Source organism: Oryctolagus cuniculus, chromosome 2, assembly GCF_051225735.1.
Source record: "Oryctolagus cuniculus isolate XC-2025 breed Fujian yellow rabbit chromosome 2, ASM5122573v1, whole genome shotgun sequence".
In the NCBI taxonomy this organism is placed as follows: Eukaryota; Metazoa; Chordata; class Mammalia; order Lagomorpha; family Leporidae; genus Oryctolagus; species Oryctolagus cuniculus.
The window spans coordinates 44,251,944-44,278,303 of record NC_142868.1 but is presented as its reverse complement, the minus strand read 5'-3'; the positions used below and the strand labels follow the sequence as shown (position 1 = coordinate 44,278,303).

General features: G+C 48.9%; 1 protein-coding gene and 1 long non-coding RNA gene across 8 annotated transcripts in view; one reads left to right on the top strand and one right to left on the bottom strand.

The window, feature by feature from the left end:
• Window positions 1–26,360, top strand: part of MSRA (methionine sulfoxide reductase A) — a 409,106-nt gene that overhangs the window by 374,323 nt on the left and 8,423 nt on the right. The gene's annotated exons all lie outside the window — the stretch shown is intronic.
• LOC149127750 (uncharacterized) lies at window positions 963–25,430 on the bottom strand. Its single transcript, XR_016228893.1, has 3 exons — window positions 25,306–25,430; window positions 2,828–3,873; window positions 963–1,445 (listed from the first exon to the last, which is right to left on the bottom strand). It is a non-coding gene; the product is annotated as an uncharacterized LOC149127750 (long non-coding RNA).

Sequence of the window (26,360 nt, the reverse complement as noted above, 5' to 3'; positions counted from 1 at the left end):
TCAGTGAGCCCTTGGAGATCACAGGCTGCTCCTGGGCCGGGCTGGCTTTGTGAGTTCCCTTCCTCCCTCTGCCACCCTTGCTGCTGCGACTTCCGCTGCATTTGAGCACAGCTGAGGACAGAGCATGTGCGTTTCATTTGTCAGCACCGTAGCGTGTGAGGAATGAAAAGAGCTTCAGGACCCTTCTTCATAGGCTCAACCCCACTCCTTGCCCATGGGCTGGGAGTGTGTTCATACTGCTGATTCCTGTAGGGCTGGGGTCATCCCAAAACTGTGACCCCCATGTCACCCCTGTTCCATGAAGCCACACGCTAGAAGGCTATGACATTCACTTGCCAGTTTTAGGATCGCTCTGAGCAAAGAGCTTACACTTTAAATTAGAATGCCAGACAGAGAGAGCTGTGCCTCCCTGGGCAAACCACATGCCAACACCTCTGTGTCCATGGAGAAGGGGAGAAGTAGCAGCCACCTTCTTCAGAATAGATGCGTCTCCCTCTGCCCCAGCCTGTCTGCCTGCTCTGCTGCCATCACACCAGTTTCAGAACTGTCGCAACGCACCTGCCAGCACTGAGCGTAGAGAGAAGGGGAAACCAGAACTGCTGCCCTCAGAACTGACGCCGAGGGAACCACGTGAAAGCCCTAAAAGTGGGGTGGCCCACAGCCTCCACAGTGGCTCTGCAGAGTCGGGGAGAGGCAGGGTCATGTTCGCTAAGAGAGGGGCATCCGGGATGCAGGTTCCCAGTCTGGCTGCCCCTGAGGTCGGCAGGGCAGGTTCAAACACCCCCAGCCCCAGCTGCATTCTCGGGTTGCAGGGGTCTGAGGGAGGCACTCGGGCATGGGGAGGGTTCCAGGTGTTTTCGGGATGCAGCCAGGGCTGAGAACCTCTGTGCTCCGTAGAAGGACTCTCATCTGAGTCCCACTGGGGAACTGATAAAGATAAAAAGTAAAATTATTCATGACACTTGTTGAGGTCAGCAGGGACAACTTTATTCAAGGGGGTCGGGGCACAGGGTGAAGTGGGGATTCATAGCCAAAGAGCAGGTGGGGACAGTGAATGAGAAGCACGTGGTGGAAGCGTTAGCGGGAACAAGAGGGTTCCTGCTGAAAGCAGTCCGCAGTGATTGGCTGTGGAAGCTGAGCTCTATGCACGAAGGATGGCTGAGGAGGCTCTGATTAAACCTGCTTTGCAAGATTCTTGCTGAAGTTGGAAACACAGAGACAAACACAGAAGCCCAAATGAGGGCCTCGTTGAGAAGAACCGGAGTGGAGTTTGGTGGAGGGAAGGGTCTTCGTCTGAACGGCGTGGCGTATTGTGGGTGCAAGGCGTGCTAAAGGCCTGGGGCAGATAGCAGAGGTGAGAGCTGGGTGAGGAGGGGAGAGTGACCTTCATGATGGTGACCTTCATGACGGCGGTGTGCAGGGGCTCAGGGGTGAGAAGATCAGACCTGGGATTTTAAGATGACCATGTTGTCAGGAGATGGGCCTGGAAGTCCTTGCAGGGCAATCCAGGCGGAGATTTCCGGGAGGCAGTGAGATTGAACCTGAGCTCCCAAGCAGTGCCTTGCATGCAGGTGTTGGGTCCTGGACTGCCACAGTCTCCAGCCTCCCTTCCGAAACTTAGAGATCCCTTGCCCTGCAAACCAACCTCTTACGAAAACTGGCTCAGTGGTTCGGCCAGCCCTACAGGGCTCCTGAACACAAAACTCCTGAGGTCATTTATCTCCTGTACGGATAACATCATGATATTCAAAAGTAACTACCAGGGTGGGTGTTGTGGCCCAGCAGGTTCTTCAGCAGCCTGGGATTCCTGCGTATCATACTGGGGTGCCAAGGACTGAGTCCCGCCTCTGCTTCCAGCCCAGTGTCCTGCAGTGCATCCTGGGAGGCAGCAGATGCTAGCTCAAGTGCTTGAGCTTCTGCCAGCTATGTGGGAGACTCAGGTGGAATTGTGGGCTCCTAGCTTTAGCCTGGCCCTCCCTGGCTATTGGGGGCATTTGGGGAGGAAACCAGCAGACAGAAGATCTCCCTCTCCATTTCCCGCTGTGCTTCTGTCACTCTGCCTTTCAAATAGACGAAAATAAAGAAATAAACTTTTTTTAAAGTAGCCCTCAGACTGACTGGAGGCCCCTTTGCTAACATCAAAATTCCCTAATGAACACAGTATGCCCAACCAAGTGAAGGAGGGCCACAGGTGCCACAGACCAACCGGAGATCTGCACACAAGATGAGCTCACACCTCTGCATCCCAGCTTCAGTCTGAAAGAGCCGTTACCCCTGAACCCTCAAAGAACCTGAGAAGTGGGCAGTGGCTGTCCAGATCCTTGCTCTGCACATCACAGTAAACACCTGTTTTCCTCCACCACACCAGTGTGTGTAATTGAGTTGCTGCATGTCAGGCCAGCAGGGCAAATGTTGGGGATTCTGTAGCAATTCCTCAAACAAAGCCAGTTCTGGAGGTTTGTTCTGTAGCAAAACCAGGGTCTCAAGGCAGGGTAGAGGTGGAGGAGCTACCGACCCACTAAAGGATCTCTGTAGAGTGGGAGTGGGTTGTGAGTGTTGCCACTCAGCCAGGGGAGTGACCTGCAAAGGTAACAGCAGGTCAGGAAGGGCAAGGGAAGGGGACCTCTAGGAATCCCTATTTTAAAAGTTCTAGAATATTCAAGAAAGCAAGCCAAACAGAGCTAATAAGTGATTAGTTGTGAAAATTAGCATTCAAGAGAGGAAAACACTCTTTGCCTTCTACCCTCTACCAGCTTCCCCACTGGGGCCTGTCTAACAAAAGGCAGATTAACAAAGGAAAGACAGACAAGAGTGTTAACACACACACCTCATGTATAGGATGTCGCTCCCCGTCTTCGTGGAGGAACGACACAGGACCCTGCGCTGTTCTTTTGTCTGCTCGGCCCTTCCCGGGTTTGCAGCTGGTTCTTCCCGGGTTGGCTACCGACCCTTCCACCTCCGTGGAAGGGCGGTTCCCCCTAGCCACTTTCCCCACTTCCGCGGGGGAGCGGCATACCGCCGGCCGGCTCTCTCGGGGGCTGCACAGGTGTTCCTTCAGATAGGTGTTCCTTCAGATAGATGTTCCTGGTGCATGTTGTCTCTCTCCTCCTTTATAGTCCTCTTCTGCCAATCCCAACTCTGCTACCCACACGCCGAGTACGCTGCTCTCCTCCAATCAGGAGCAGGTCCTACAGTTTATTGGTTGAACTGGAGGCAGCTGCGTAGAAGCTGTTTGCTCCTCTCCCAGCGCCATATTGTGGGAGAGCAGATGTATAGAATAAGTCTTAATTCCAGTAACAGTATAGTCCGAGTTGCTCCCAGTTGCTCCCCACATAGGACAGGTCTTCAAAACGTTCATGGAAAATACATATGAAAAAAAGTGTACATAAATTTCAAAATGTTTGCACCAAAATAAATATCTTTTAATTCCATTTTCTGTGAATTTTTCCTGAAGGGCCCTCACACATGGGAGAAACTAGGGGAACTCCTAAAGGTGGCTAGAACTTGGGCTTCACTACCATCTTCAAGACACAGGAGGAAAGGAACGGGAGAGGCAAATTACGTAAGGTAATCCGCAGATATATGGTAAGCCAGAGTAAGGTTTGCTGTGGAGATTTAAGTCAGTGACTTCTCTACTGATAAGAGTCTCCTAGGCTTTTGAGTCATCCTTTTCTTCCTGATACAGAGAGGGAGACAGAAAGGGAGATTTCTTTTTCAGATGCAAATTTCCCCTACAGAAGGGTAGCTTCTCTGTTTCCAGAGGTTCTCCTGTGTCTGCAGTTTCTCAAAATAATCAGCTCAAAATAATCCTCATGCCAAAGAGGCATGTTTGAGAGTGGCGTGTTCTGGTCTCCTAATCAGCTTCGAAAAATCCTGCAAGATAGGAGACATTTTTATTATCTCCCACTTCCCCGATGATAAGCCCAAGCCTTCGAAAAGATGAAAAGAACCTGCCCAGGATTCAAGTCCCAGCTTCTTTCCATTACATCAAGCTCCAAATAACACACACAATAGACCCCTTCTTTCTCAGAGGAGCTGATGTGAGAGAACGAGAGAGCAGGGTGTCTCAGCAGCAGTGACACTTGGGGCTGTGTCATCCTGCACCATGGTGGGAGTTCTGCAGCATCCCTTGGCGTAGCCTCCTGGATGCCAGTAGCTTAAGCGCCTCCCCCGCCCCCTAGTGGGGATGATCAAAACGTCTCCCAGACAGGACCCAGCGTCCTCCCAGGAGAGCTTATCTGCACTTGAGAACCGCTGGCCTGGGACACTGGTGCAGAGCTCTGGCGGTCTGGTCAGGCCTGGGTGCAGGATTGGACACAGGGCTCCTCAAGGCCATCAGAGTCCATGATGCTGAAGTCCCTTGTACAAATGGCCTGGCATTTGGGTATAACCTATGTCCATCCTCCCACATACTTTAAATCATCTCTAGACTCCCTATGATACATAATGCAGTATACATGCTCTGGAAATAGTTGTTAGACTGTATTGTTTGTGGAATCAAGACCAGAGTCTGTACATGTTCAGTACAGATAGAATTTTTTTCTCAAATATTTTTTATCTGCAGATGGTTGAATCCAGTGCTGCGGGATGCGGGGATGTGAATAATCCCACTCTATAGCATCACCTGTGGTGCTTAAAAAATCACCAACCTGCCCAACCTGCCCACCCTGGACAGCCCCATGTGAACACTGTGGGGTTTCCCAGGGGATTTGCCATGTGTGGCCAGGCTCGAGAACCATGTGGTGGTCTGCCAGGTTGAGGAGGGATACGCTTCTACCAGAAATACTTCAGGCTGGTTTTGAGAGACGATAAGACGATCCAACTACAGTGTGAGGGGTGAGACGGGCTCAGTTCCCTTTGCAGTATTCTTCCAAAGGAGCTGTTTCCTTCTAGAACCCCTGTGAAATTAACCTGTCCTTGTGTTCTCTCAGCCAATTGCAACTTTCCTGTTACAGTCATCAAATTATTCTGAAAAACAAAAATTGTGCAGAGGCAGGTATAGCAATAAGAATCCCTGACCCTCTTTCTTTCTTTCTTTCTTCTTTTTTTTTTTTTAAGTCAGAATTCTAGAGAGGGAGAAGCACACAGAGAGAGGTCTTCCATCTGCTGGTTCACTCTCCAAATGGCTGCAGCTGCCAGGGCTGGGCCAGGCCGAAGCCAGGAGCCAGCAGCCTCATCTTGGTGTCCCACATGGGTAAAGAGGCCCAAGTACTTGGGCCATCTTCCACTGATTTCCCAAGCACATTAGGAGGAAGCTGGATCAGAAGTGGAGCATCAAGGACATGAACCAGCACCCACATGGGATGCCGGCGCCACAGATGCTGGCCCAACCACTATTCCATGGCGCTGGCCCCAGAATTTGCTTCTTAACATGTCTTTTCTGTCTCCCCTTCCTCCCCATTACCATCAGGGAGCAGGCCCTGCTCCTGCCCTCGCCTGCTGGAGGAGACCCTGCCCCGGTTCTGCCTGCCTTGTCCTCCCCAGTCCCCCAGCTCGGCTGCCGGCTAACCTCCCCCTGGGTCCTGGTGCTTCACTTGTTTTTCAGAAGCATCCTCTCACCCGACCCCCAAAGTCCTTTTCTCTGAGGATTTCAGCAGTTCCCATTGCCCACAACCCAATATGGTTGACTGGAATCCAAGGTCATTTCCAATGTCACCCACACTGCCCATGCCTGCACTCAGACCAAATAGACCAGGGTTGTGGCTCAGCCATGACTACTCATGGCTGGTCAGTAGAACCAGGCACTGAGACCTGGCCTATCTCTTCCCTACTGGCTCCCCTTCCGACCTGCTCTTGGTCCTGAGCTCCAATTTTTTTTTTTTTCCTTCATCTCCCCTTCCTCTCTCTCTCGGGATCAGGCCCACAAGTGCTTTTTTTGCATCCATAAATGTGTTGAGTAGCCAAGCATGCTCTGAAATTAAAAATTAATCGGCAGCTAAATATGTCACAGTGACTATACCTCATCCTTTAATCAGCAGTGTGGCCTGTGGCCATCACTTTCTCCCTTGACCCCCAGTTTTTCTATGATATCAGGGTTGAATTCATTACCATCAAAGGACAGTTCCCACAGTAAAGAGCAGGGGTATGGGGGTGGCGTGGAGCCCTGCCATTCTGAAGCCTTGAGTTATGCAGTGAGACCAGAACCTCCTCGGGCTCTGGGGGAAGGGGAGGGGAGCAGAAGGCATTTCTGTCCCGCGTGGGAAGGGAAGGCAAGGGCCTTCCTCTGCTTTTGCAGTAAGCAGGGCACCACCTTCTGTCCTTGCCAGTGGTTGTGCGTGGTTTTGCTGCATTGTTGTTTCATTGAATTTTCCATAATGGAGTTTTCAGAGTTGAATCCAAAGTTGTGACAACAGATCCCACTGCTTGGCTGAGAGGCGTTTCTGGGCTTTTAGTAAAAATGGGCTGTGTTCAGTGCAGAAGGATGCCACCTTGCAGGGAATCGCCACCGTCATTCTGTGCCTGTCATAGGGCCACCGTGTGCCGTGATGAACTGCTGCGCACTGTTGTGACCAGCGCTTTGGTGTTCCCAGAGGAACACTGGTGCAGACATGGGCTGGGTGGTAGTAGGATTTGCAAAATGACTGTTGTGGTCTTCTCTTCTGATGCCACATTCTTCTTCTTTCTTCTTTCTTCTTCTTTTATATATTTGAAAGGTGGAGTTACAGAGAGGAGAGGCAGAGGCAGAGAGCGAGATATCTTCCATCCACTGGTTCACTCCCCAGATGGCCACAATGGCCAGAGCCGGGCTGGTCCGAAGCCAAGAGCCTTCTCTGGGTCCCCAACATGGGTGCAAGGGCCCAAGCACTTGGGCCATCTTACCCTGCTTTCCTAGGTGCATTAGCAGAGAGCTAGATAGGAAGTGGAGTAGCCGGGACTCGAGCTGGTGCCCATATGGGTTGCAGCCACTGCAGACAGTGGCTGAACTTGCTATGCCACAGAGCTGGCCCAGAGCACATTCTTCTTCAAGCCTGTTCCTATATATCTTCTCATTCAGTTCTCTAAGCATATTAGCAGAATTCTCACATCCATTTTGCAGATGAACAAACCAAGGCCCATGAAGGGTGCTAAGAAACAAAGCAGATTCCCAGACTGTGAACGCTCTGCACCACTCTCACAAACCCTGTCAGTGACTTGCTAAGTATGTGGGTTAGCAAGACACCAGGAGGCACAAACATGAGTTGGCTTGTCCTATTTCTGTCTAATATTGTCATGGCCATTTGAATTCAGATTCAAATTTCTTTCGATGTAGTTCATGCATATTGATTATGAGTGACCTAGGTTGACATTTTAAATTCAATTAACCCATCCATGGACTGAGTTTCTCCCATGTCTGTGACACTGGCTTAGGCCCTGGAGCATGTGAAAGGGTGGTGGGCTCCATAAAACTGATTTCAGCACGACTTGACCTACATCCAAGTGGCAGAAGCGAACACACATGTGCACCTGGAATGATAAATGTGACGACCAAGATAAGTCACGCTGGCTTAGGAATATGCAGAAAGACACTGCATTCTGGCTTGGGAGGTAGGGTAAGCCTTCCAGGGGATGTCCCTGTTTAAGAATATGCCTTGAACAATGAGCTGGGCTTCCACTAAGCACTTGAAGCATGTGTGGTTGTATGCTTGTGTGCTTGTATGTGTACTTGCAAATGGCCACGGTGGATCAGGGGAGAGGAAATACATTCCAAGGAGAAGGGGTAGCCAGATGTGATTCTGTGTTCTTTGGGGCAGAATCACAGAATGTGCAGTAACAGAGGGTAGGAAGTGGTAGGACTGAGGCTGGGAAGTTTGGTTAAAGCCAAATGCAGAGGAAATGTGTGGTTAGAGTTTTTGAGCAGGGTTATGACATGGTCAGGGTTGCATTTTAGAAAAGCTGGTCAACAGAAGCCAGGCAAATGGAGCAGGGCAGGTGGGCCACAGTGGTTAAGGCCTGTTTGGAGGCCACTGCAGAAGTTGGGCAGTGTCATGAACTAGTCGTCTCAGCTAGAAGCGAGGGGAAGTTTTGTCACTACTCCTCCTTTCATACTGATACCTTGAGGATGTGTGCCTGGCCACTGACCCTGGCCCAGCCTGGCTCCAGAAATTACCTTTCAGCCAGCCCAGGACAATTGGAAACACACAGTCAAATCTGTGAAAATGCACGTGCCTACTTTTAAGAATGGTTTTTGGTTTTTATTTTCCCCCTATATCCCTGAAAAAAGGCTAAAATCCTTTGAGGCGATGGCTGTCCCATCTTCTGCAGGTTTCAGAGGCAAATATCATCACTAAAAATATATAGTGTGGCTCTCCTAAGCACACAGCCCCCTTCTCTGCAAAGATGAACTCAGAAATGGTGTATCTTGAAGACTCCTGCCTCTGTCAGTCTTCGCACTGCCCTCCCAGCAAGGTCTGCTTTAAGTGAACGGTGTCTGGTTCATTCTGTGGGGGGCATGGTTCCCGGGAGCTCACACATCCTTAAGGCAGCTCACTCACCTTGTCCCTCTCCACAAGGGCCCTCAGCAGCAACCTGGGGCCTCTCGGGCTATTGGCCTTCTGCGATGCCTCATCCAGTCTTTGCTTTTGTGGTGTTATTTCCCTCACTGCCTCCCTGTTCACTCGCGGGGACCTGCTGCAGTTGCTGCTGATGGTCCCTGCCCGTGGACCAGGCACCAGGCCTGCGGGAGGAAAGCATTCCCGCTTTGCACCAATGATGCTGTTCCTCCACTGTATCCAGTCCTCTCCCCACCCCACTCCTTTCTTGCTTACGTGTTGAATGCCAGGAACTACAAGACGAGGCATAGCATTGCAATGAAAGATGTAACAGTTCAACAACTTCCCACTTTCCTGTATTTGGAATGTCAGTGGCAAAAGAGGCTGTGTCAGTAAAGGAAAATACTACAGGGAGGAGACCCAACAAATGTTAGGGTGAAAATAGGATTGAAAATGAGTGTTTGCAGATGATGCACTGTGACCTCGCACTGTGATCCCAGCAAAGTGTGGCCTCCTGGCCACTGATCCTCTAGGGGATGACTGCAGAGTGTAAGGCTGTCAGGTATGAGCTGGAGGTAATTTCTAGGTAAGAATTTTCTAGAAGATGACACAGTTTTGCCTTTCAGATGACCTTGTCTCTTAATCAAAGGAGTTGCCCTTAGAAATATTTCTACTGCCTTCTGTTGTTGTGTTTTTAGTCCTCTACTAAGATCATGCCTTCACTTGGGACCTAGAGCCTATTAAATGAATGAAGTTACTCAGGCCAGGGGAAACTGAGGGCCCCTAAGCTGAGGTGGGGGCAGTGATTAGTGGCCTAGTGGCTTTGGGCAGTCTCCCCGTAGAAGTATCCCCACAGAGCTGACCGCTTGGGCAAGGCCTTCCCCAAGCCTCCCAGTGAACATTATTGCTGATGTCTGTGCTCCAAGGCACAACTTCTTGGGCACTGAGGCCATCGGGGTATCCAGTGAACATTCGGAGCATCGCTGTGTACCAGCTCTGCACTCCACTAACCTGTACTAGGTGTGCTCTCCACTCCCAGACATCTTGCAGGCTATGTCCCACTCATCGGCATAGTCAGATCTGAGCTATTTTAGAAACTAGGTCGGACTCTGTAATCCACGGTTATACATTCCACCTTTGTCTCCTGGCCTGACCTTCTCATGGAAGGTGTATTTCCCCTGGTCCTGTTTTAGTTTTGTAAGCCCTCTCTGATACTTGTGGAGTAAAGTAGAGGCATGCACAAGACAATGGACAAACATTTAGAAGCTACTCCCCTTTGAATCCTACTCCTCAAAGGCCTGCATTGACCCTGGTACTCTGTAGTAGCTTAGCAAGTGTCACTTGGGTTGAGCTCATCTGTAATAACAGCAGTCAGAGGACAAACCTGTTGAGGTGCAGAGAGTCTACAGGGATGGGGAGTGGGGCACTGGTGGCAGTGGGAGAGGGTGCTAATATGTGAGCTAGGCAGGCATGTGCTCTTTTCTGGGAGAATTCCTTGCTGGTCCAGGCTCCAGGTGCTTCTTAGGGGTCCCCTATCTCTCTCATGTCTTTTTTGATGATGAAAACTGGTCCAGGGCCTGGCACATTACAAGTGATCTCTGGGTTTCAAATGGAAGGTTCTCCATAAGAGAGAGTTATTTAGTCTTTTCCCTGCTTTGTGGTCTCTTGCTTTAGATTTCCTTTTAAAAATAGTCAACATTGAACATGAAGATTGTTTTTGGAGTTTTGGATGTCTGGATTGAATATAAATGCAAAAGCTTTCTTCGAAGAACATTCTGTTTTCTCATAGTGTTTAGGACTTTTTGGTCATGTTTTTCTAAATTACCAAGAAAGAAAAAGCAGAGAATAAAGTTATAGTTACTTGTGAGGGGCAGAAGTGGATGGAGGCCCTCAATTCCCCTTTGGGTTGTGAAAAACCTTGCACTTGGGTCGTAACACCAACATTATAAAAGGTAGTATAGACTCAGCACAAAGTAAAGAAGCTTGACAGTCACTTTGTGGCTTTTATCAGAAAAAAATTGACAAAATTTATAATTTAGTATAAAAATCCTCATAAGAGCCTGTTAAAATGTTGATCTCTAACCATCCAGGTGACAGTTGACTGTCTACAGTGATAACTGACTTCATCGACTCCCAACTATCTCAGTGACCTTCTCGATTCTAGGAAGCTCTGTGCTTTTCTCTGAATCTGAGGATCCCTCTTAGACTGTTCCTGGCAAGTGGTCAGTTCATAGCCCCAGCGTGAAGAGTTCCGGGGCGACCCACCCCATTACGGATGCGTCCACTGTGTGGAAAGTTCTTCACAGCGAAAGGGCTGGCTTCTGTCTCTGTAATGCCAACCACTGATCCTGTTTCCAGCTTTAGATCCAGACAGAGCAAGGTCTCTGTCTTTTGTCAGCACGGCGTGTCCTCTGAGGCCAGCATTCCCAGAGCTTCCATCCATGTGGGTGGTCTGAGCACCCTTTCCTCCTCCTGGAGTCCCTCAGGAGGCTGGGGCTGTCCCCAACATCGACTGTCCACCTTGTCAACTGCAGTGTGAATGTGGGGTGCCCAGACCTGGACCGTAGTGGGTGCCCTACCCTCTTGTGTTGGTGAGACACTGCCTGCTGCCAGCAATTCCTCCACCAGCTGCACAGCCAAAAATAAGTTCTCAGCTGCTAAGGATTGATCTTTCCGCTCCCCTTCTCCTCGGAAGCTGAGAGTCCAGCGGTCTGCCAGCTGGAACCGGGAGATTGGGCTTTTTTTTTTTTCCTCCATTCAACTGAAAGGAAACACAGTACAGGGTTTTTCATTTCTTTTTTAACCTTATTCTGTCAAAGGAGTTGTCTTGTTCTTAAGGGCAAAAAATATCACCATTGCTTGTGCATTTGCTTTGAAAATAGCATTAGAAAGAGTGGGGCTGCACTGAGCCCTTCCTCGGTTCCTGGCAGGAGCCTCTATCAAGAGAGGCAGATGCAGCTCCACTGGAGTGGAGGGATGGCTCTGGGAAAAAGCCTGAGCGCTGAGTTCGGCTCAGCAAATCTGCTGCCAGCCTTGGATTGATAAACTGCCTATTTGCACAGAGGACAGGAGCAGCTGCCTAAACTGTGGAATTTTCCAAGGTCTGCAAAACTTTAAAGTTGCAGTTGGAAGTCACCCATTCCTTTATTTAGCAAATATTTATCAGCACCTGCCGTGTGCCAGGTACTGGGCCGGGGCTGCACAGGTGCATGGAAGACAGTCTTTGTCCTCATAGGCCTGACTGTCTTGGGGAAGGAATAGACAAGAGAACAAGTGAGTGAGGTCTGCTGTATGTCCCTTAGGGCATTAGAACGTCAGAAGCATGCGATGGTCAGCAGTGGAGGTGGCCATGACGGTAGTGGCTGTGCTGGTCATCACTCTTACTGTTGTTCCTATTAGCTGCAGGGGTATACAACACATGTGAGACAACAACCCCTTGGGCTTCAGATGGATGGTGTTGGGGAGAATCCAGAATGGTCCCAAAGGAGGTGCTGTTTGCACTGCTTTGGAAGAATAAAGTGGAGCACTCCAGAGGCAGATACTGAAATCTACAGATGCTCACGCTCCTTATGTAAACTGGTGTAGTATTTGCATGTAGTCTGGCCGTATCTCTCATATCCTGTAAATCATCTCTAGATTACCTATAATGCCTGGTACAGTGTCTGTGCCTTGTAGATGGTTGTTCTATGATATTGTTTAAGGAAAATTACAAGAAAAAGGAATGTATATGTGTTTGGTACAGAGGGAACTGTCTTAGGCTTAGTATATAGTATACTCTCTCTGTTTGGTTAAATCCACAGAGGTGGAATCTTGGACACAAAGGGTCGAGTGAATGTGAAAAGTTGTGGGGACCAAAATAAGCATAGGCTATCCAGGGACCAGCAGCATTCAGTATATCTAAAGGAGAGAGAAAGAGAGTGTGTGTGTATGTGTGTGTGTCTGTGTCTGTGTGTCTGTGTCTGTGTGTGTATGGTGGGTAGGGTGAAATGTAGACTTTAAGAAGCCAAGACAAAGTCAGATTTGTACATCGCACAAGTACTCCGGAGGGATTGTGGAGACTGGGCTGTGATGAAGGAGCTGTGGGCGGGCAGATGGGCGAAGGGTGAGAAGCTGAGAGAATGGAGAGGAGACAGATGAAGAAATACAGCAGAGATGAGGCCAGGAGCACTCACTCTATGACCCATGACCTGTTTAGGCTCTGTGTGTGTGTGCACACATGCACACCTATGTGTGTGCGTGTAGGAGGGGAACATGGTACTGAGTGAGGGCTGGAGGTGAGAACATCAAGTTTCCCCTCTTGAGTGCCTGATAAGAGGTGAACAGGAGTGGGAACAGGTGTGTGAGAAGAAATAAAGAAGGTGGTTGATCCATGCTTTCTTTAAACGATGTGCCTGCATCGTGGGGCAGTGACAACCTGATGGATCAGGGCTGTCAGTCTTCCAGGGGAATCACGTTGCCAAGGTGGCCGCAGGGAGAAGAGGGCAGATAGCTGCATTGTAAAGGGGGCTGGGCCCTCACATACTTGCTCAGCTGATTTTCAGCGAGGGTGCCGACTGTTCAATAGGGAAAGGGCAGTATTTTCAGCAAGTGGTGCTGGAACCACTGCATATCCAGTTTTGTGAGTTACTTACGTACACAAGTAGAAGCTGGACCCTTACCTTACACCATATACAGCAATTAACTCAAAATGCATCAAAGACCCAAACTTAAGAGTTAAAATTATAAATCTCCTAGAAGAAAACAGAGGAAAGTCTTCATTGAATTTGTAGTGGATTTAATGAAAATCTACATTGGATTTGGCAAGGATTTATTGGCTATAATGCAAAAAGCACTGGCAATGTGAGAAAAATAAATAAATTGGACTGAATCAAAATGAAAAGCTCTTGTACTCCAAAGGATACCATCAAGAGAATAAAATTATAACATCAAGTTATATCATTATCAAGGAGAAAATATTAGCAAATCATACACCTGAAAAGGGATCAATATCTAGAATACATTAAAAATCCTGTAGCTCAGTAGAAAGCCAAACCTGCTTCAAAAATGGGCAAAGAATGTGAACAGCAAGAGATGAGTGGCCAAACAGAATGTGGCCTTAGACAGACAAGCAGATATCATTCTGCCTTAAAAAGGGAGACATTCTGCCACAGGCTACAACATACATGAGCCTTGAAGATGTGATGCTAACTGATATGTCACAGAAGGATGAGCGCTGTATGATGCCACTTACATGAAATGCCCAAGTCATAGAGACAGCACATGGAAGAGTCTCCCAGGGGTTGGCAAAGGGGAAGTTATTGTCTATTGAGGACAAAATTCCTGTCTGAGATGAGGAAAAGGTCCTGGAATTGGTTAGTGAAGATGGTTGCATAACGTTGTAAATATTCTTAATGCATTTCATGGTTCACTTAAAAACGCTTACAGTGATAAGCACTTATGTTTTACCATATAGAAACAATAAACAGAAAGGCAGGACACACTCTGAACTTGCAAGCTCTTTGCTCAGCTGGAGTGCATTTTGTGGCTGAGGGTGGCTGTCCACTCCCTGCGCATCCCTACCACCCAGGCTGTGTTCTGTTCCCCCGACCCTATCTCTTAGCATTTGTGAAGGAATTGTTTGCAAAGGAGGGAGAAGCTGTAATGAGACTAGCCTATCCCTGACAGGTCTCTGGACTATGGGCAAGGGGAAGGAGAGCCTGGCCTTCTCTTGCTCTGAGGGCAGCACTAATTATGGCTCATCCTCTATAGCCACCAACTGCTCTCTGGGCTGGAAGTCTCTCCTCCATTTGCAACTTCCTCCCACCCACAGTTTTCCATAGGGAGGGGAGCCCCAGGGATGCATTTTGTGTATAACTGTCATTCAAAAGGAGTAGGCTTTCAGCACTCCCATGGTGTGCCATCCCATAACCCCAAACACCCACTCGCTGCCCAGCACCCCACAGCATTCATCTGCAAGAAAGCTGCTGGCTTAGGGAGAGGACCCGAGGGTTGGTGAAGAAGCATCAGCAATGGAAACACTATCCTACCAGTCACAACCATCTCAGGAGATGCCCTTTGCACTAAAGGTTCAGTTGGGAGTGACCAAGCTGTTCTCAAAAGGATGGTAGAGTGATACTTTGGGATGGCATTTATAGTTATTTTGTTTTTTTTTTTTTAAGATTTATTTATTTATTTCAAAGGTGGAGTTCCAGAGAGAAAGGGGAGACACAGAGAGATCTTACATCTGCTGGTCCACCCACTGACTGGTCACAATGGCCAGGGTTGTGCCAGGCCAAAGCCAGAAGCCAGGAGCTTCTTCTAGCTCTCCCACATGCGTGCAGGGGCCCAGGGACTTGGGGCATCCTCTGCTGCTTTCCCAGGTGCATTAGCAGAGGGCTGGATAGGAAGTGAGGCAGCCGGGACTTGAGCCACTGCCCTTATGGGATGGCAGCACTGCAGACTGCAGCTTAACCCACTGCACCACAGCGTTGGCCCCACAAGGTGAGTTTTGAACTGCGCTTTGACCCTGAAGAGAAAGGCTGATATGGGTGACTGTGGGGAAATGCATTCCAGAGGGCGTGTGGCCCACGAGGCCTGGCACTGGGGACCTCATGCAGTCACCAGCCTTCAGTTGTTTGGGGGACACAAATGGGCGGCAGCAGCGGCAGCAGGGCCGTCTGGTCCCCAGCTCTGAGGCTGAAGGTGAGCAGGCTGGATGTGAGCCCATGTCGCCACTGTGTGTCCCTCGTGAGTCACTCAGTCCTTCCACCTGGTGAACAGGGATAGAAACCACACCTACTAGAGAAGTGGTTGAGTATTGTAGAAAATAAAGTAATAAAATACCTGCAACTCATAAGCATTTTAATGAATGGCAAATTCTTCAAAACAGGGGCAGGCATTTAGTGTAGTGGATAAGACATTGCATTATATTATTGGAGTACCTGGGTTCAAGTCCCAGCTGTGGCTCCTGACTCCAACTTTCTGCTGCTGTGCACCCTGGGAGGCAGTGTAATGGCTTAAGTGGTTGGGCCCCTGAACCAACATGGGGGACCTGGATCAAGTTTCTGGCCCCCGGCTTGGGCTTGGAGCAGTCCCAGCTATTACGAGCATTTGGGAAGTGAACCAGTGGATGGGAGATGTGTGTGTGTGTGTGTGTGTGTCTATGTCTGCCTCTCACATACATAAGATAAATTTTTAAAAAATTTAAATACTTCCAAATGTGATGGGCAGGGATTTCTCTCTAAAAGTCACTATAGTAATAAAGGTTGTTAGGTGCTGCCCTGACCCTGCCCCGTCCCCCACAGAAGGGCTGCTTGTTCCCTGCAGTGCCAGGAAGGTGAGGTCTTGCTGCCCTGGCTGCAGAACCAGCAGGGCAGGGGTCTCCACCATGGAGCCCCTAGATTCCCACCTCCAGCCAAGAGCCACCCTGGAACGTTCCTCTTCCCGACAGACATTCCTCAGTGCGTGTGACAAACAACTGGGGAGCTGCCACCAGGGAGGCAGGAGAGCAACGTGCCTCCTGCCCTGCCGCTGAGGAGGCAAAGGAACAGTGCAGGTCGCCGCGGCCCGCCTCCATGGTCTGGGCTTCCAAGTGAACAGTTGGCATTCCTGAGGGGCCAGGCATGTGCTCCCTGCGCTGGGTCCTCCTGGGCGGGGCTGTTCTCCTCCCTCACCTCCGATCTGCCGTCAGCAGCTGTTTCTGCCAGGTGCTCCGGCTCTCCATGGCAGATGGTAACCAAAGTGGGCTGGTTGGCAGGTTGTACCACAGTCCCGCCTCCCCCACACATGCTGATGTATACACAGACACACAGCCCAGCCTGTGGCTCTGTTCTCAAGGCACCTGCTGCGGGGTTCAGGTGCAGCTGGACGGTTCATTCCAGAACCACGTGCGTCCTCCTGGGCCACCCCCCTCAGTCTGGCTTTCAGGCTGTGAGTCCGACACATCTTGTTCTCAGGCACAGCATTCTCTCTCCCCATTCTGTAACCCAGGAGGAGCATGGCTGTATACCCTCCATGCCCCTTGGTGGCTTTGTAAGTGGCCTGGATGAAGCCTGTGAAGGCCCAGCTATGGTCTGCCACAGCCTTGGAGGTAGGGGCAGTGCCTTGCCGTCTTTGGCTCCCCCCATCTGTTCCCCAGAGTGTGGCGTTGCATACGTGGGACAGAAGAGACTCACAGGAGCTGCTGTGCTGGTGGCAGGACAGAAATGCACTGGGAGCCTGATCTGTTCTCAGAATAGCAAAACAGGTGTGTCCCCGCCGTGCCAGAGGGAGCAGGGTCCCATGGCTCAGCCAGGAGGTGAATGCGGGTCTGCTCTTCCAGGTGGCCCGCTGCCTTCCGCCACGCCTGCACCTGAGCACAGCTGCCCGCCGGGGAGCAGGGCAGCGCAAGGGACTTCATGGGCTCTGCCACCACCGCTTTGCAGGAGCCCCACCTGTACCGTGTTTGGGCTGCTCATTCCAAACAGCCAAGCAGCCCAGGCAGCCAGATGAGGGTGACATCTGGCTTGTAACCGTTGCCAAATCACTGCCGCTCCATCACTGGCAGGAAGGAGATGAGCTCTTAGTGCCAGATTCTTAGAGAGAGAGAGAGAGAATGAATGAATAAAACTGTGTGTTCCATATCCCACATTTTTTCCCTCTTTACCCTGATCCCTTAGCCATGAGTTTCCTTGGCACTTGGGCACCTAGGGACCCCACAACCATCACTGTTTTGATGCTGATCAAAGCATTGGTGTCGATGATAGGAATGGGAGCCGTGTGGGGAGGTTTGGAGGTGAACCCTGAGGGAAAACATACATGTATGCACACTCATGACACGCACACACACGTACACATTGAAACATACCATGCAAAGGATCACAGGGACAGAGGAAGGGGTGGCAGTGGGAGTGTGTTCACGGAGCATCTTCCAGGGATAAGCCTGTCTGTACTGAGTGCAGTTTAGTAAACTGAACAGGATCAGAATAAGATAATAGGAACAGAACACCATGTTTCCTGCTCTTTCTCCACATAGGGGAGAGAAGTCACTGACTTTCCCCGGGGCTGATCCTTCGTGGGGTAATAGACCCAGCCATGCCTGTGGGCTGGGCTCGGATTAGAAGCAAGACTCATTCACTTGTGTCTGTTGGGGCCGGGAGAATGTGTGCATGTTCTCAGCCAGAGGCACCGAGAGAAAGGCTAGCAGGGTGGACCCAGCATGATGGCCCACATCACGGCAACTTGGTGGCTACATGACTTTGGGCAACTCCCTGAACCTCTCTGAGTCTCTCTTAGTCATCCAGAAAATGAGACTAATACCCTCTTGGAGAGTTTTATGAACTTTTAACTTAGAGCTCTGCAAGCTAATACTGCCATTTTCATTTTAGAGGTAAACAGATTCAAGGACAGAGGATAAATGACATGATCAAGATACTGTAGTAAGCAGGACCCCTGTCAGGCAGGCAAAGCACAGAAAGCAGAGGGCGCTCTGGGGGATGCCCAGGGGTGGGCAGGCTGGAAGTTCTATCTGACAGATGTCAGGGAGGCGTAACCCTGTACATTGCTTACTTTTCCCTCTCGGTGGAAGTTAAGCTGACAGCCTACCCCCAACACCAAAAAGCTGATGTTGTTTCACATATGAGATACATAGAGACATTTCTCCCCTGTTCTGTGCTGTCTCTTTGAATTCCTTGAAGGGTTCAGGGATTTTCAATTTTGTTGTTGTTGTTGTTGTTTATGTGAAAGGCATACAGAGAAGACAGAGCTTCCATCTGCTGGTTCACTCTTCAAATGCCCACAACAGCCAGGAGCCTAAAACTGCATCTGGGTCTTCCACATGGGTAGCACTTGAGCCGTCACCTGCTGCTTCCCTCAGTGCACAACAGCAGGAAGCTAGACTGGAAGCAGAGGGCTCAAACCGATGGATGCTGATATGGCTGTAATATGTGTAGTTCCCAAGGGGATGACTTAACCATTGTGACAGATGCCTGCCCCAAGGGGTTTTCTTATCTCTGAAAAGTCTTGCTGTTTGGGTTGTTTTCTTCGGCACTGGAGCACTCCTCACATGTGTGCAAGTCAAGGAACAGCAATTCAGTTCAGGCTGGGGATGGCCTTGAGGCTGACCTTGTCCCATGTGACATTCTCTGTGCGTCATTGCAAATGCCATAAACAAGAGTTACATATTCCACAATGCAGAGGTGGGTGTAAAGCCCCTGCTCTCACAGTCAGCCTTTGGTCAGCTCCTCTTGTAAGATCTCGCCCAGTGTAAGGCGTGGATTTTAGTGGCATGCTGGGAGTCAGCAAGACCAGTGGAGGGGGGAGGGCAACAGTCCAGACCTGACCTTCGATGTGCTCTTGAGGATGAGGGTGGATTGGTGAACTCTTCGATATGAATTGTTGAGACTGGCTTGATGATCATGACTTGCTGAGGGACGTCACAGGGAGAGTTGATGATAGCAATGACATGTGTGCTTTGGGGGAGAGGTGGCTCGTAATGCTTTGTACCCAACAGAGGGGAAGGGGGGGGGAACCAATGGCTTTGGGAGAGGAAGAATAATAACTTGGGTTTGGATGTATGGGGGTCTGACATTCTAGGGTGGGGGGTTATGAGCAGCAGGCTTCACTAGGCAAAATCAGGAGAAGGGTCTGGTTACCAGGAAATGGTGGAGACAGGAATGTGGGACAGGAGTCATCGCTGCACCACACAGTGTCTGGAGTATGGGATACTTTACACCTTTATTAAAATTCTTACTTGCTCACCAAATCTTTACTTTTAATGCGTCTTCTGCATTTATGTAATAGCACTGAGTTCTAATCAGGTATCCAATCTGAGAGTTTTGTCAAGGATCACTTCTATAACTTTAATCTTTGCTGGCAATGCATAGATTCTTTGAGAGAATTAATAGGATTGCACAGAAGAACCAGTGAGATATGAAACTTCTTAGACTCTCAATAAAAGAATTGACAAGCTAACTAAAGCCTCTGTACCAAATTCTCATTTTGTTTCAAGGGTAATCGTGAGATCAGGAATGAAGCAGAAAAAAAAAAAAAACCCTCTGTGTTGTTACAAACACAGAATGAGTTTACTAGCAGGAAATACAAGCCTGGAAAAGTGGACAAGTGGCCATCTCTCTGTGTGGAGATGCATAAAAATCAAGGTTCTCAGCATCATGATGTAGAACTGCTCTTATTTTACATCGTACAGTGACATTTGAAGAGGAATATGCAATATAAGCATCCAAGTTTTTAAATGAAGTCGATCTCTTCTATCACAGTGAAAGGAAATACTGTGACTAATATACCCTCCACATTTGTGGGGCTCCTAATCCATGGCTCCAGCCAACTGTGGTTTGAAAATATCTGCTCCTCCAAATTGCATTTTTACCGAATCTGTGCAGACTTTGTTTTCTTGTCATTGTTTCCTAAACAATATAACATAGCAACTGCTTACCTAGCATTTGCATTGTCTCAAGTATTATAAGTAATCTTGAGATGATTTAAAGTATATGGGAGGATGCATACAGATTATATGCAAATACCACATCATTTCACACAAGGAACTTGAGTATCTGCAGATTCTGGTATTTGTGGAAGGTTCTGGAACCAACCCTCATGGGTACCAAGGAATGACTTGGTATTATGCACTTCTTAATGACTATCTTGAAGAGTTAGTAACACAGGCTCTGGCGTTGAACTGCCTGGGCACAGATCTTTCCTGTTTTCAATGCTTAGCAACTTCTTTACCAACGTGGGGCCCGTGACACCACTCTCACAGGATTGTCACGAGGAACAAGGAACCAGGAGACCTCAGATGTAAAGCATGTCCCTCACTTGCGTGTGCCAGTGAAAAACAGGGAAGGGTGGGGTTAAAGTTCAGTTAGTGAGGCTGCTGATTCGTCCCCTGCTCTGGGCATAATCCCTACTGCCTGCTCATTCCCACACTATGATACTCCATGGGCTCAGAAAGACCATGACATCACAGAATTCACTAACACGGTTTGAGTCTGCTGCAACGTAGAATCTGTGGGCTATATTATTTCCAGTATATAATTTCATCTATTTTTATGAACAGTGCCGAGCGGAGGGCATCATATCCCCATTTTACAGGTGAGAGGCTTCAAGGTCAGATGCTGAAGGTCACGTTGTTTGGGAGAGCCAGGAGCAGAACTCTAGCCCCTGTCGTCAGCCTCTGCACAAATGTGACCTACTTGAGCACTCCTGGAGATGGTATAGGGGATTTTCAGTACCTACAGGTACAAAGTGCTACATTAAGTACATAGTACCACTGGCCTAAACTCCGGTTCAGAGGGGTTTATCGTCTTAGCTTGTTAAGGCCAGCATGCCAGTTCTCTGCAAATTTAAATTGTGGTCTTAGCTTCTTTTGCTTCTCTTGAGGGAGTTTCCAGTTCCTCCGCTGGTTTCTGAACCTTGAGGAAAATGAAAATTGTGCTTGGCCAAAGCACGCCGGGGGCCTATTTTGGATGATTTCTTTTTCCATTTTCCCCTTTTCTTTCCTCCTCATCTCCTCCCCTCAGTCCCTTCCTTCTTTCTTTAAAAAGAATCCTGACCTTATTTCCTTACTAAGAAACTTACACAGCCTGAGCAGAGACCCTTCCGTCTTCTCTCCGCCCGGGCCATCGTCTCGTCTCCTGGGTATTTTTGGCAATCAGAAGAACCCCGGAGGCATGAGTTCCCCAGCAGTGCCTGTGCTGGTGTTGAGATGCCGTTGCCTGACACTGGAAATGAAACGTGTTTATCAGCAGCAGCTTCTAAACCTCGCTCTGCAGCGTGGCTGGGAAGCAGCCTTCCGTGGGCCATCCGCCCTTCACCCACACGATGTCACTTTTAAGCCACAGGGAACTGGCACAAGCTTGCTTGCTTGCTTGCTTGCTTTCTCTTTCTCCTTCCTTCCTTCCTTCCTTCCTTCCTTCCTTCCTTCCTTCCTTCCTTCCTTCCTTCCTTCCTTCCTTCCTTCCTTCCTTCTTTCGCATCGTCGTATATTCTCAACTGTGTGAGGCCAGGAGCTAAATCATCAGAGCAAATTCTTATCTTAAGTGCATTTTCTCTTAGAGCTCACATTTTATGGTCCACACTTATTTGTGGTTTGCTGTGATAACAATAAAAACTCCCAGTCGTTTGATGATCAGCCCTGGCCGATGTAGTGTGAGGTTATACGTACTGCAGCCCGAGCAAGAACGTCTGCTCGCAAGCTGGCCAGCCTGTTTGCGGTTGACAGATGTAACCCACCCCAGGGCAGACACAGTCCCAAGGGAGGCTTTAATTTCTTAATATTGAAATGAGCACAACTTTTATTATCTTAATCAGTGAATTAAAAAAAAAAAAAACACAATAAAGTTGCTAAGTCTCATTTTTTTTAAACCCAGGGTAAGAAGATTTCGAGAAGTTACCCTGGCTTTTTAAGTTACTGTTGAAAGTTAATTTTCTCTGTGTTCCAGAAGATTCTGCCAGCAGCTCTGTAGCTAGATGGTCATATTGCACTCAAGTTAAACGTGCTTCAGGGCTGTTCCCTGCAGCAGGGAAAGGGTGTGCATTGTACAGAGTGGTTTTACTTTGGCTTCAAACTTGACTTTCATCACATTTCATAAGCTTGAAATGCAGAAATATCCATTTGAAATTGCACCAGAAATCTTCTCATACAAACCGCATTCTTTCAGAATATATGATACTTTTGGCAAGAGCTTTATGGAGGAATACTTTTGACTATTAATAAAGATGGAATTTATAAATGATAATGAATGGCCTTTATAAAGTCATAATAAAGCTATTTCAACTGTTTATCTGAACACAGTTAGTTTTCCACACAAAAAGCTAATCTATTACATGTAGTTATTCTTATGTATTTTCTTCATTTAATCCAAATTTAAACCACATTTCTGACAGTTTCTCAATTGCAAGGGCCATTTACTAGTCGTTTCTGCCTCCCTGGTACTTTGTACAATGCCCGAATAGAGGCTCAGCAAATTTTTCTTGAGAAAAAATTGAAAACAAAAATCCAATTGCTGAGTAGCTGTGTGTGTGCCCATGTATGTGTGTATATATAGATATTATCAATAATTTTACAATATATCACAGGTAGAGAGCCAAGAAGCTCAATGGGAGCATGATGGAGTCTGGAGGAGCAGGGCTATCCATTTGAAATCAAAACATAACTTCGGAATATTTAGAGAAATCTCGAAATTCGATAATAACAAACCCACTAATTAAAAAATAGAGGGGCAGGTATTTGGCCCAGCACTTAAGGTGGCACCCCTATCCCATACAGGGGTGCCTGGGTTAGAGTCCCAGTTCCAGCTACCAATTCCAGCTTCCAGTCAGTGTATACCCTGGGAGGCAATGACGACAGCTCAAGTGTTTGTGTCCCTGTCACACATATGGGAGACCTGCATCCAGTTCCCAGCTCCTGCCTTCAGCCTGGCTTCGCCATGGCCATTGCAGGTAGCTGGAGAGTGAGGGTGGGAGAGGGGTGAACTATCAGATTAGAGCTCTCTTGGTCTGTCTCTCTGCGATTCTTCCTCTCAAGTTATTTTAAAAAAAAAATAGACAAAAGACTTGAACTTTACCAAAGAAGATATACAGAGGGTAAGTAAGAACATTAAAACAGGGGCCAGCATTGTGGTGCAGAGGGTTAAGCCACCACTCCCAGTTATTAGAATCCCATACCAGAGTTTGAGTTTGGGTCCCAGATTCCTAGCTAGCTTCCTGCCAATGCACTTGGGAAGGCAGCAGATGGTGTACTTGGGCCCCTGATACCTATGTAGGAGACCTGGATGGAGTTCCTGGCTTTGGCATGACCCAGCTCTGGCTGTTACAGCCATCTGGAAAATGAGTCAGTGAACTGAAGGTCCCTCCCTCATTCCCTTCCCTTCCCTTCCCTTCCCTTCCCTTCCCTTCCCTTCCCTTCCCTTCCCTTCCCTTCCCTTCCCTTCCCTTCCCTTCCCTTCCCTTCCCTTTTCCTTCCCTCTTCCTTCCCTCTTCCTTCCCTCTTCCTTCCCTCTTCCTTCCCCCTTCCTTCCTTCCTTCCTTCCTTCTTTCCTTCCTTCCTTCCTTCCTTCCTTCCTTCCTTCCTTCCTTCCTTCTTTCCTTTTTTCCTTTTATTTTATTTGAAAGGCAGAGTGACAGAGAGGAAGAGACAGATATCTTCTGTCTCCTCTTCATTCCCCCAAATGGCCACAATGGTCAGGGCCAAGCCAAGCTGGAGCTAGGAACTCTGTTCTGGTCTCCCACATGATTTGCAGGGGCCCAAATACTTGGACCATCATCCATTGCCTTCCCAGGCACATTAACAAGTAGCTGGATAGGAATTAGTGCATCAGGGATTCAAACTGGTGCTCTGATATGGGATGTCGATATCTCAGACAGAAGCTTAATCCACTGCACCACAATGCTGGCCCCTGCTCTCTCTCTCATATAAATAGACTTACAAAATATAGATAAAGTGCCCATGGTGCCAGTCCTTAGGGACATGCAAATCACAGCCACACGGAGATACCAGTGTTCCCCAGTTAGAATGACAATCGGCAGTGCTGGTCAGATACAGAGGCACAGAAGCTCTCTCATCCATTGCTGGCAAGATCTCAGGATGGTACAACCAGTCTGGAAATTTCTTAAAACGTTTAATATGCACTCCCATAATGTGATCCAGAGATCTCACTGCTAGTTTTTTTTTTTTTTACCTAAGAGAATAAGAGTTATATTTGCACAAACCCTGCTCCCAAATGTTTATAGCAGCTTTATTCATAATACTCTCTCAAATATCCTCCAGCTGGCACACAGGCTAAGCAAGCTGTGGTGTGCACCTGCCGGAGAAGGCCCTGGCTTTCACCCATGGCTGACCTTGTAGCCCTGGTGCAGGTAAAGAGCAAACCGCAAGGCAGCGTGGAGCACTGCTGAAGCAGGGGAGGCAGGAGACGACGGGTTCCAGGCACTCTGCGCCCCATCACGTGCTGATTCTCTGCCAGCCACGAAACTTCAGTGGCCTACCCGAAAGGTTAAAAACTGCCCACAACGAGTCCAGGAAAGTCACCGAGGAAGTGACCAGCAAGCGCCATGGGGTCAGGCAAAATCTGATTCCCAGAGTTGCCCTAATGTCCTGTTTTCAAGACAAGCCACGAGGCAAACACCAAAGGACTCACTGGACAAAGCTGGTCCGTGGGCTGCGGCAGGCACCCTCAAAGGGATGCAGGAAACCATGTCCACGGCAGGAGCGGGCAACAGGAGAACAGTGCCCCACCAAATGCAGAATGTCACTAAGGAAAGCAAGAGCTAAATGGGATCTGGAACTCAGGAGAGCTGAGTGTCAGTTCAAAAGCGCAGTAACTTAGATGAAAAACAAATCCCAAGAGGGACTGAGTTAGCAGGAGAAAGAAGGTGCAGACTTGAAGATAAGTCCGTCAGAAGCCTCCGGCCTAAGGAATGGAAATAAGAAGGATGGGGAAGAGGGGTGTCTTGGGAGCCATTAAATTGTAAATTTACAATCTACGAATTTTATGGTATATGACTACATCTCAGGAAAATGATTAGCTTAAAAAAAAAAAAAAACTGAGGCAAGTTTAGGGAAGACCTGGGGCAGAGAGAGGGGGTTCCCAGGAAGCGCCTCTCCTTTGAACCTCTGCATTTTGCAGTAGAGGACTGATCTCCAGTGGGTCACGCAGACGGCCCAGTGCTCACAACAAGACCGCCACCCAGTGCGCTAACTGTCCTAGGATACGGTTTGCCTGAGGCTGTCCTGGTTCAGCAGTGAACGTCTTGCACCCCCAGATACTCCCGAACCTGGGCCGACCAGGGCAGTCGGCCGCTCTGTAGACTGTCCAGAATCAGGCCAGTCTTCGCTCCGGCAGCGCTGAGCTGCTGGGATCCATACCTGATAGAGAAATGGTGGTGTTCTGCAAAGTTTCTTTCCCTCATTGAATTCAGTGCTCCGAACTTAAGCAGCTGGCGTTTTTTTTGCTTTAAGTTCTTTTGTATTCAACCTTTCGGAATGAAGGATCTTTCCTTTTGATGCAATCTGCATTTCATCCTCAAGGTGAAACCCAGTGTCCTTGACTTTCTCTGGAAAGTGAAAAGTGGTTTCCTTTGTATACTTGATGCTAAGAGTATAACAAATGGAGATTGTTGTTAATTGATTGCAGATATGAAAAAGCAGATTATAACCCCTCAGAGATACATATGGGCGGGCAAGGGGGAGGGATCCGTTTCTCCTGAAACAGAAAGCCATGAAAGGACGCGAAACTCAGAGAAATCATTTGAATTCCTTTTCAAGACCACCAGACCTCAAAGGGAAGATTGAATCAAGAGAAACCACAAGTCCTTGAACACATGATAGATGTAAACCGTCTCGGGGCTGGAGCGTGCCCTGGGAAAGCCAGAGCCAGTGGCCTGTGACACATCTCAGCCGGGGCACCCTGAGCTTTGTCCGCTGGCTCCCAGCAGGAGGCCACAGCCCCACCTGCCTCCTTTTCAGGCCAGGGCTGGCTGCCCTGCCTGGTGGGGAATTTTAAAGCAGACAGGCAGTGGAGAAGAAGCAGGGGTTTAGTCTTGGCCCCAGGTACCGGTGCTTGGAACATGTCAGGTGTGGGGAGGCGGAAGTCAGCTGTGGAGTAACAGGAAAACAAACAGCAGCCACCTCCTTCCCCTGGGTCCCCACCTGGGCACAGTCAGCCTTCCAGACCCTGTGCAGGCCAGCAGCCACGCCCCAGCGGCACCTGCTCTCTTTGGCTGGGCCGAGTGTCTCCTTTAACCTTGCGAAGCCCTCCTTTGCACTGCTGTGCTGCAGGGCCGTGGGAGAACGGAGAGGCTGCGCTGAGTTACTTCACACGGGGGCGCACGGAAGTAGGCTGGCCGCTTGATGCCTCCAAAGGCCCCTCCCCTCTGCCCTCCTTGCATTTCTTTTTTTAAAAAGATTTATTTTATATATTT